Source organism: Sceloporus undulatus, chromosome 6, assembly GCF_019175285.1.
Source record: "Sceloporus undulatus isolate JIND9_A2432 ecotype Alabama chromosome 6, SceUnd_v1.1, whole genome shotgun sequence".
Lineage (NCBI taxonomy): Eukaryota > Metazoa > Chordata > Lepidosauria > Squamata > Phrynosomatidae > Sceloporus > Sceloporus undulatus.
In genome coordinates, this window is record NC_056527.1 from 4904616 (window position 1) to 4915969 (window position 11354).

At 44.9% G+C, this 11354-nt stretch overlaps 1 protein-coding gene across 1 annotated transcript in view; it reads left to right on the plus strand.

The window, feature by feature from the left end:
* The first annotated feature begins 2782 nt into the window (after window positions 1-2782).
* Window positions 2783-11354, plus strand: part of GJC2 (gap junction protein gamma 2) — an 89728-nt gene continuing 81156 nt past the window's right edge. Inside the window, exon 1 of the mRNA XM_042477256.1 lies at window positions 2783-3004. The gene's annotated coding sequence lies outside the window, so the exon portion shown is untranslated. The remainder of the gene's footprint in view (window positions 3005-11354) is intronic.

Genomic DNA, 11354 nt, shown 5'->3' on the forward strand with positions numbered 1-11354 from the left:
ATGGATGCTGGCCATGAAAGCCTTTGACTTCACATTGGTTTATGGTATTCGTTTTTATCTTTTAATCCACTTATTTTTCATCTGGTTTTAATTTTATTGTAGTTGAGTTTTACTTGTAACTTTTGCACGATGTCCATTTCTCGGGTGTATTGCATTCTAAGTTATAACTTTTGCATGATGTCCATTTCTCAAGTGTATCCAATTCTAATTTTTATAACCCGCATCTTGTTTTAACTTTGTAAGTTGCTTCAGGTCTCAGGCTGGATACAAATATTATAGCCCCCAACACAACCCTACAGCCCACACAACTAACTGCCTGACCATTGATTAAGTACACACTTCTTTTATACGATGCTAGATTTTGAATAATAGAATCCTAGAGCTGGAAGAGACCCCCAAGGGCCATCCGATCCAGCGCAACTCTGCCATGCAGGAAGACACAAAGCACTCTTGACAGATGTCTATCCAGCCTCTGTTTAAAAACCTCCAATGAAGGAGACTCCATCACTTTCCAAGGCAGCATCTTCCACTGTTGGGCAGCTCTTACTCTCAGGTAGTTCTTCCTAATGTTGAGCTGAAATTCCTGTTGTCTGAATCCATTGCTCTCAGTCCTAGTCTCTGGAGCAACAGAGAACAAGCTTATTCCATCCTCATCCTCAGTATGACACCTCTTCAATATTTAAATATCATGTCACCCTTTAACTTTCTCTTCTCCAGGCTAAACATACCTAGCTCCCGAAGTCAATCTTCATAGGGCTTGGTGGTTTCCAGACCTTTCACCATTTTTGGTCCTTCTCCTCTGCACATGCTCCAGTTTCTCAGTATCCCTTTGGAATTGTGGTGCCCAGAACTGGACACAATATTCTAGGTGAGGTCTGACCAAAGCAGAAGTGTTGTTGTTGTGTGCCTTCAAGTCCTTTCTGATTTATGGTGACCCTAAGATTTGGCAAGATTTGTTCAGAGGAGGTTGGCCATGACCTTCCCCTGAGGCTGAGAGAGTGTGACCTGCCCAAGGTCACCCAGTGGGTTTCATGGCTGAGCCCAGAATCGAACCCAGCTCTCCAAAGTCATAGTCCAACACTCAAAGCACTATGCCATGCTGGCCCCAAAGCAGAATAGAGTGCTACCATTACTTCCCTCGATCTAGACACTATACTATAGATTTATTATGGAGAGCCAACATGGTGCAATGGTCTGAGTGCTGGACTGCAACTGTGGAGAGCAGGGTTCGATTTCTGCTCAGCCATGAAACCCACTGGGAGACCTTGGGCAAGTCACACTCTCTCAGCCTCAGAGGAAGGCAAGGGCAAACCTCCTCTGAAGAAATCTTGCCAGGAAAACCCCAGGATACCTTCGCCTTAGGGTTGCCATAAGTCAGAAGCAGCTTGAAGGCACACAGCTGCAGTTTACCTGGATTTGCTTTGGGCTGTTCTTTTACCTCCATCCTTTAGATCTTGTTGCCATCGAGCATCACCCCCCTTTCTAGGGAACCCCAAGAGGATAAAACCAGGATGTCTTCTTTCCCAGCTGGGCCTGGGCTGCCTCTCTTTGGGTTTAGTGAGGGGGCTCAGAAGAGCCAAGGCTAAAAACAGCTCTGGGCCTCTGAAGGCTTTATAAGGGCAAAAGCTGGAAACTTTGATCCGGGAGAGAGAAAGAGAAAAGGCTGGCAAGGAAAAACTTAGGGGTCTGTTGGGGAGAAGGAAAGGCCCTTTACTCCCATTCCCAAAGCAGAAAAGGGGGGCTTTGGAGGAGGAGGAGAAAAGGAAACAGTCTTGCCAAGTGAATCAGTCCTTCCTTCCTTCTTTCCTTCCTTCCTCTTTCCCTCCCTCCCCTCCTACCTCTTTCTTTCTTCCTTCCTTTCTTTCTTTCTTCTCTCTCTGTCTTCTTTACTACTTCCTCTTTCTTCCTTTTTTCTCCTTCCCTCCCTCCCTCCCTCTTTCTTTAATTTCTGTCTCCCTTCTTTCCTTCCTTCCTTCCTTCCTTCCTTCCTTCCTTCTATTGCTCACTTCGTCTTTCTGTCTGTCTTCCTTCCTCTTTCTTCTTCCTTTTTTCTTCCTTCTTGTTTCTTTCTTTCCTTCCTTTCTTCATCCCTCCTTCCTCTTTCTTTCTTTCTTTCCCTTCCTTTCTTCCTCTTTCCCTCCCTCCCTCCCTCTCCATTGCACATTTCATCTTTCTTTTTTCCTTCCTTCCTTCCTTTCTGTCTTCTCTTTTCTTTCTTTCTTTCTTTCTTCCTTCCTTCTTCCTTCCTTCATTTTTCTTTATTCTTCTTTTTGTTCCTTCCTTCCTCTTTCTTTCCCTCTTTCCTCCCTCCCTTGCTCTGTCCCTCTTTTCTTCTTCCTTCCGTTCTTCATCCCTCCTTCCTTCCTTCCTTCCTTCCTTCCTTCCTCTTTCTTTCTTTCTTTCTTTCTCCTTCCTTTCTTCCTTCCCTTCCTCCTCTCTCTCTCTCTCTCCCCCCCTTCCCTTCCGAATGGCCTCGGGAGCAAGAGGGCTGTGTCTCTTCTTCTTCTTCTTCTGCGGGTGTCATCCCTTTCTCCCTCCTCCTCCTCTTTTTCCCTGGGATGCTTTTTCTCTTTCGTGCCAAGAGCCCAAAGGAAGGAGCAGGAGAGGCGTTCGCTGCGCCTGCCTTGCCTTTGCCTTCTTTGCCTTTGCTTTGGGGGAGACCCTCGTCGTCTTTCCGAAGCCCAGAGCTGCTGCTGCTGCTGCTGCTGCTGCTGCTGCTGCTGCTGCTAGAAGGGCCCTTCTTCTTCTCTTGGCCTGGGACCCTTCTCCAAAGTGGAGGAGCTGCTGCTCAGAGGCGAGATGGGGGGCTCCGAAACCTCCTCTTCTTGAAAGGCAGGCTTCCCTGCTGCACGTGGGAATCCGCTGACACGGGAGTCAGCCCAAAAGCAAGCCAGAGGCAGGTCTGGGGAGCATCTCCCTTTGGCTCTCAAAGGCGTCCACACGGGCATCTCGGGAAGAGGAGTACCAACCCGCTTGTCATTAGTTTTTCCCACCGAAAAGAGAGGTGAGTGGAGGATGGGGACCGGGGGGGGGTTGGAGGGTTGGACTCGATGGCCTTTAAGGGCCCCTTCTCTGAGAACCCATCCAGGAAACATCCTTTGAGCAGAAGACAAAGCAGCACCTGGCTGGGAAAAGACCATTGCGAACAAAAGGAGGGCAGCCAACTAACTTTTCTGCAGATGGATCGTCTGTGCTGGTTGATGTTGTTGTTGTTGTTTTGTGCCTTCAGTCAATAACTTTATTACTCTCAAAGGCCAGCAAACCAAAAACAAAACGAGACGTAATGGCAAAAACTGCTCAGTTTTTAAAACAGGGAGATTAAAAAAGACTTGCTGGTGATCAGGTTAAAATGACTCCATTTGTACAGCTATAGGAATAAAGGGAAAAGGGAAAGGAATCGATCAGGTAAAAGAGGAAAAGAGCAATCACATGCCAAGCAAGTAAGAGAGAGAAGTAGGTAGGTAGGTAGGTAGGTAGGTAGATAGATAGACAGACAGACAGAGACAGACAGACAGGTAGGTAGGCAGATAGGTAGACAGACAGACAGACAGACAGACAGGAAGGAAAGTAGACAAGTAGATAGACAGACAGGTAGACAAGTAGACAGACAGACAGACAGACAGACAGACAGACAGACAGACAGATAGATAGTTAGGTAGATAGGTAGATAGGTAGATCGATCAGATAAAGTAGCAAAAGAGCAATCATATTCCAAGCAAGTGGATGGATGGAAGGATGGATGGATGGATAGATAGATCAGATAAAATAGCAAAAGAGCAATCACTTTCTAATCAAATAAGATAGACAGATCAATCAATCACTGCATTAAGTCTGCAGATGCAACTAACATTACACTCCACTGATTTCAAAGGATCTAGTTTTAAATTGTGGTTGTGCGGTGAGTGGTTTCAGCATTGGACTGCAACTCTGGAGATCAGAGTTCGATTTCCTCACTCGGCCTTAGTGACCCACTGGTTGACCTTCAGCAAGTGACACTCTCTCAGCCTCAGGGGAAGGCCATGGCAAACCTCCTCTGGACCAATCTTGGCAAGAAAACCTCAGGATAGGGTTGTCTTAGGGTCGCCATAAGTTAGAAAGGACTGGAAGGCACACAACAACAAGCAACAAACTCTTAAGTCAGACTGAATCTGGATCCAACACAATACATGGCTTCTCTTTGGGAGTTGCCGCAAAAAACCCACAGGGGGCGACAGAGAGCCATGCTACATGTTCTGCGCATAGATTTCATGCCACCTCTGGGAAGCACAGCTGGAGCAGATGTGGCAGTGTGGATCCCTGATGGGCAGGGACAAGGATGCCATGTTGGATCGGTCCGACTGTTCCTTGAAGATGAACATAGGCAATTGCAGCCGGTCTGGGGGCAGGTTTCTGCACCTGGGTCTCTTGGGGGCCATTTGTTGTTGCTGCCATGTGCCTTCAAGTCATTCCTGGCTTATGGTGACCCTAAGGCAAAACTATCATAGGGTTTTCTCAGCAAGATTTATTCAGAGGAAGGTTGCCATTGCCTTTCTCTGAGGCTGAGAGAGTGTGACTTGCTTAGGGGGCAGTTGCATCCCTAAGGTTGGTGTTGCCCTCCCCATTGAATTATTTCCATTTCACACCAAATGATATCCTTAGCAATGCTTTTTTTGCACCTAATTCCCATTTACCACTGAGTGTAACACTAATAGTTGTGACATAAACAACTAGCAAAATTAAAATTATACCTTCGAATTGCAATATCATACGCACAACCTATTTACATCTGCATAGTGACAATTTGGTTAAACTGTGATTTTTTGGAGATTTTTTCAAATTATTTTTTTCAAATTAAAATTTCAACATTTAAAATGTTAATTTTTTTTAAAATCCGGGGGCTTCTCCTTTCACCTCCCACCAAGTTTCATCCCATTTCCACCAACTTCCACTCTCCCAGTTGCCCAAAATGTCACACTGCAGAACACTCCAAAACTATTTTCGAAACACAAGCGAGCAAAAGTCCACCTTCTTTTTCAGAAATGGGTATTTTTAAAATGCTGAACGGTGCCGAAAGTGCCTGCAATCTGTTGAAAAGGGGGATTTCAGCCTCTGCAAGCAGGGACGTAGCTAGGATTTTAAGAAGGGGGGGGGGCCCAGATTAAGGGCCACCATTATAATGGGGCTTGGGGGGGGGGGGGCAGCAGCACAGACCCTTCATTTTTCTAAAGGGAAGGGGGGGCCGGACCCCAAGACCCCCTCCCCCTTGGCTACGTCCTTGTCGCAGGGTTCTGTGAGAAGCAATTCACCAATTTTAGTCAGGAAAATGGGTTCACATAAATAGGTTGGAGGCCATATGTGTCCTCAGGGCCACACTTTGCCCACCTCAATGAAGACGGATATTCCAAAACGGCACCGGATGGCATTGCTTTGAGTAAGAGCTCTTGAAATGACAGGCAGCCTAATCTCTGTCAATTATTATGATCCAGAAAGAAGTTATATCAAGAGCTGCTGACCTCTGAAACCCTCTAGTCAGACATCATCATCATCATCATCATCATCATCATCATCGGCGTTAAAAACCAACTGAGGCTGCATCTGCACTGCAGAAATAATCCAGAGTTTGGCACCACTTTAACTGACATGGCTCAGTACTATGGAATCCTAGGCATTGTAGCTTTGTGAGACATTTAGCCTTCTCTGGTGCCACAACAAACTACAAGTCCCAGGATTACATCGCACAAAGCTGTAGCAGTTCAAGTGTTTTCAAACTGGGTTATTCCTGCAGTGCAGATGCAGTCTGAGAGACCAGATCTTCAAGACGCACTTAGATATAATCCAATTTTCAAACTCTTCCCCTTGGTATTGCTTACTGAAAATGAGCCAGCATTGCATAGCTGTTTGAGAGTTGGGGAATACGGCTCCGGAGACCAGGGTTCAAATCTCTGCTCAGCCATGGAAACCTATTGGGTGACTGAGGCCAAGTCCCATTCTCTCAGCTTCAGAGGATGGCCATGGCATACCTCCTCTGAGCAAATCTTGCCAAGGAAACCCTGTGATAGAGTTGCCTTAGGGTTGCCTCAGGTTGGAAACAATGTGAAGACACTTGGCAAGTATTGTGTGTTGAAAACAATCCATTAGTTACAAGCCTTTTGCCTGTCTGAGAAGTGCATTTGCAGAATTATGTTTTCAGTTCTGGATAGAAGATGTCGGCATGTTGCAAGACGTTTACGGCTTTGCATTTGTGGCATGTAAGGAGAGGGGGAGGAAAGTTCACACGACTTATTATCCAGCCACTTATTTCAAAATCCCAGAGATTCCTGGGGCAGATCTTGGCATCCTTATGAGTTGAGTTTTGTAAAATTACACTAGTTGCAATGAAACCTATCCAGGGGTAGCCTTGTTGGCCATGTAGCAAAGTACGGCATTATCCAAAATCCACCAAACAATGATACCTTTATAGGACTAACCAAAATGCACAATATACATGTTGCAAGCTTTCAAAGCTCTGCTGGCTTCTTTTTCACCAATCAAAGGTATTAAAAATTATACAGGAGGGGAGGAAATAATGATGTTAGTTGAGCCCTTCATTTGGTTAAGATGTTGTAGTTGTAATCCTCAGTTCAGATGGTATGGAAGGGTATTGATGTAGGTGGACCCTTCCTCCTTCTGGCCATGTGGATGCTGGGACCTCCTGTCTAGGAAGTAAACTTTAAATTCCTTTTGCAAGACTAACAGGTTCTCCCTTTGAGATCTGGTACTGCAATCGGCTCAGCCATGAAACCCACTGGGTGACCCTGGGCAAGTCACACTTTCTCAGCCTCAGAGGAAGGCAATGGCAAAACTCTTCTGAATAAATCTTGCCAAGAAAGCCCCATGATAGGTTTGCCTTAGGCTTGCCATAGGTTGGAGGCACACAACAACAGCAACACAGTTGTGAGAGTGCTGGATCCTGGAGATCTGCAAATTTGGATAGGCTTTGAGTGTCTGGTGCTTCCCTTTGGCCTTTCTGCACTCTGACTGTGAACCCAACACGGATTCGGCTCATCCCCCGCCTATCGACCCGCCGTGCGTGTGCTTTATTGGTCTGGCTCCGGCGACCAAAATCTGTGCCAGGAACATGTTCTGTAAATTGTTTTGAGTGGTTCAGTTGTTGCCTCCAGCGGTAAATATTAGATGCTGTGAAACATTATGTAAGGGCAGGCTTACAACAAAAGACCATATATCTAAAAAGTGGAACCTGCTAAGTCCAGGGTTGTGAGTTTTTAGTAGAGTTTTTGACATCAAGTGGAATAAATCCTGGGCTGCACAGAAAAATATAGGATGCATATACTCATGCAGTTTGACGCCACTTTAATTGCTGTGGCTCCATCCAACAGATTACTGGGATTTGTTGTTTGGTGAGGCAACAGCACTCATTGGCAGAGAAGGCATTGTCAAACTACAAATTCTAGGATTCCTTTGTGCTACAACAATTAAAGTGGTGTCGAAGTGCATTATTTCTGCAGTGTAGATACACCCCTGGTCTTCCTCTTTTTTCTTACTACTCCTACTTTCATCAGCATTATCATCTTGCTTGTCCAGTGGGTCATGTCATCTGATGATACATCCAGTGTGTGATAGTTTCAGCTGAGAGTCATTTTGGCTTCTAGGAAAAAGTTCAGGCTTCATCTGCCATCAAACGCATTTCTTTGTGAAGTTGAAGGCTTTCATGGCCGGCATCCATAGTTTTTTGTGGGTTTTTTCGGCTATGTGGCCATGTTCTAGAAGAGTTCATACAAAGAAGACTAGTGTCTGTTTAATTCAGTGGTGATCAACCCGTGGGTCACGATCCCTTTCACAGGGGTCGCCTAAGACCATTGGAAAACACATATTTCTGATGGTCTTAGGAACTGAGACACCACAATTTTATGGTTGGAGGTCACTACAACATGAGGAATTGTATTAAAGGGTTGCGGCATTAGGAAGGTTGAGAACCACTGGTTTAATTAGTGATCATTGTCTGCTGGGAAAACCCCTGACCTTGGGTGGTTTTCATTTCCATTTTGTTGGGTCTTGACTTGAGTGTTTTTGAGGACTGGTAGCCAAACTTTACTAACTTTAAGGGTTTCTTCTTTCCTGTTGAAGTTGTCCAGGTGTTTGTGGACAGCTATCAGGTCAGAATGCACAGGGAAGCCACTGAGATCCACAAACACCAAGAGAACTTGGTGAAAGAAGAAACCCTTAAAGTTAGCAAAGTTTGGCTACCAGTCCTGAAAAACACTACAATCAAGACCCAGCAAAATGCAAATGAAAACCACCCAGGGTCAGGGTTTCCCAGCAGACAATGCTCACTAATGAAGCAGACACTAATCCTCTTTGTGTATCCTCCCACCCTGAGGCCTGGCCACCACCAACAGGACAATCCACAGATTAACATGGAAAGTACTCCTCCCAACCCAGAGTCACACAGTATATATGTATACAGTAGTCCCTCGGGTTACGAAATTAATTCGTTCCGCCGCTCCGTTCGTAACCCGAGTAATTTCGCAACCCGAAAAGGCTAGCGGCTAGCGCTGGAAAGCCGCTAGCCGCGCTTTGCGGTTTGAATTTCGCGCCGAAAAAAATTCGTAACCCGAAAAAACATCGTAACCCGGAACAGTTTTTTCCTATCTATTTTTTTCGTATCCCGGAAATTTCGTAACGCGATCAATTCGTATCCCGGGGTACCACTGTACTACATACACAGCCCACTCTCTTCCATGCCAGCATTCTCTGAAGATGCCGGCTACAGATGCTGGTGAAACATGGGGAATAAACTCTTCTAGAACATAGCCTGAAACCCCCCCAAAAGATTATAATTTCTTTGTCTTTTTGGCATTCCATGCTCTTTTTCCAGTGCGTCTTGTCTTCTCGATGTGTCCAAAGTATGACAGCCGCAGCTTCATCATCTATTGTCTGGATGCAAACGGATCCTGTCCTGCCAAATCAAGATGATTGAGGGGATGCATGAATCCTCTGCTCTTGCTCCTTCTCCATATCTTAAATCCTCTTCCATCATCTTTGGCTTTAGCACCAGTGTGAGCCATTGAAGTGAAACACCGCTCGGATCCTTTGAGCCAAGCCATGTTCTTACTGTTTCCACAAAACGTCAGGAAAAAGAGAGATTATGCAGCCTTGTTTTGATTGTGTAACCAGGGACAGTATCTGGTTGCTGCCCGTGCTTTGCTTTGCTAGAAAGAGGGAGAGAAAAACAGAAAAGGAAGAAGGAAATATGGAAGAAAGGGAGGAGAGAGAAAATCGAAAATTAAAATGGAATGGGTAAAGTGGAGAGAGAAAACCAGAAGGGAAAGGGAAGGAGGAGAAGGAGGAAGAAAAGAAAGCAGTCAAGGGAAATGCCGTAGGGGGAATGAGAAAAGTAATGGTAAGAAAAAGAGAATGATGTAGGAGGAATTGGAGAGGGTTGCCAGATGTCAGGGCCTGTCCTGGGCTCATTCCCATTGGGGATTTAAATCAGTTCACAAACCGCATCACATCGAATCAACGATTCAATTCGTCAAAACACATCGTTCCCACTATGGGACTGAATTATTTTTCTAACCGATGCAATTGATTTTTATTTAACACGATTGTAGTTCCCACTGGAGTGTCTGTTTTTTGTGATTCATCTCCAGGCAAGAAACAAAGGTGCAAAGGCTCCAGTTTGTCTGAGTTTAGCTCCAGCCAAAGGGCTGTGCACAAAGCCAGTGTGGTGTAATGGTTTGAGCATCGGTCTGCCCTCTCAGCCTTGGGAAAGCTGAACAAATCTTGGCAAAGAAAACCCCATCATAGATTTGCCTTAGGGTCACTGTAAGTTGGAAATGACGTGAAAGCACACGACGACAACAACAGATGCACCATATGAAAGTCAGCAACAACATATGTTAAGTCAACACCATATGTAAGTCAACAACAACAACAAACTACTACTAATGCTGCTTCTTCAGAGTATAGAACAGCAGCAACAACAAGAGAATGAGACGAATCCACCCAAATTGTGTGTGTGTGTGATGAATGGATATCTGTATCTTTTCCGTGTGACTCTTCTACAAATTGTACACTTTCCCCCAACTCAGCACTCTTAACATTTCATTAGCACATGCAAAAACAATGGGCAGAAGGGCCTTGATGCCACGACAAGGTGTTGGTGGATCAGCTGTAGTTGTGACTGCCTCATTTCACACTGGAGAGTGCTGCATCTGTTTAATTTTGCATCTGGCTTTGCTTGGCATCTTTTGCCCAGTGTCCTTTATCTCACTCTTTTTCCCCTTGGCTTTCCTGAAAAAATTAAATTTGGACAAAAAAAAAATATTAGTTTTATACCCTCCAAAATTTCACAGATGAAAAGCAGGACCAGGCAAACTCAGAGAGTCATCAAGATGACAAAAGTCATTAATAAGGAAGAACAGACAAGTTGGGTGAGGCTGCAGCACTTTGCTTTTCCTTGAGCCTCCTGGGAAGTGTCCAGTCCTGTGCCCTCTTCTCCTCTCCCTCCCGCTGGGTCAATCAAGGTCCAATTCACACTGCAGAAATAATCCAGTTTTGACACCACTTTAACTGCCCTGGCTCAGTGCTAGGGGATCCTGGGAACTGTAGTTTATTGTGGCACCAGAGTTCTCTGATAGAGAAGGCTCAGTGTCTCACAAAACAATGTCTCACAGAGTTCCCTAGCATTCAGCCAGGGCACACTTAAAGCGGTGTCAACCTGGATTATTTCTGCAGTGTGGATTGGACCTGAGTTTGCACTTTGGGATGAATTTGCAGCAAGTGGGGAAAGCTGAGGATGAAGAGCAAATGTGGGAGGAGGAGACAGAAACTGGGACATTTTAAAAGCAACTGGAAACGTGGGGCAACAGAGGATTCATCATGACTGTCCATACCAACCCAGGATAGTTGGAGGTTATGTAGTCTTTTCTTTCTTGACACAAGTTATTTGTGCTACATTCCTTTCAGAAAGGAGATCATCCAAGCCTGGTCTAAACTTTTCTTGAAGTTTCCTTATTGCTTCACCTGAGAAGGGACTTCCAAAATAACTTAGCTTTACTGTCTTTTGAATAGTTAGCTTAAAGAAAATCTGGTGGCAGCCTTAAAATCTATGGAAGTTGGTTAAACATACTGTAATAAAAATAATAATTTAGGTGGATATCTCCTCAAATTCACATTCAAAATCTTAGGGGGTGTTCCCACTTGCGATTTACAACGCTTTAAAATACACCGGTATCAGTTAAATCGATTCAAAATAACCCTGGTCTTATCCCGCGTTCCGAATCGCTTTTTTTTCTTCATTCTCATTTACCAACTGATTCGCTTTAAGTGATCCTCTTTCGTTCCTATTCAAATAAAACGGTGTTTATATAAAC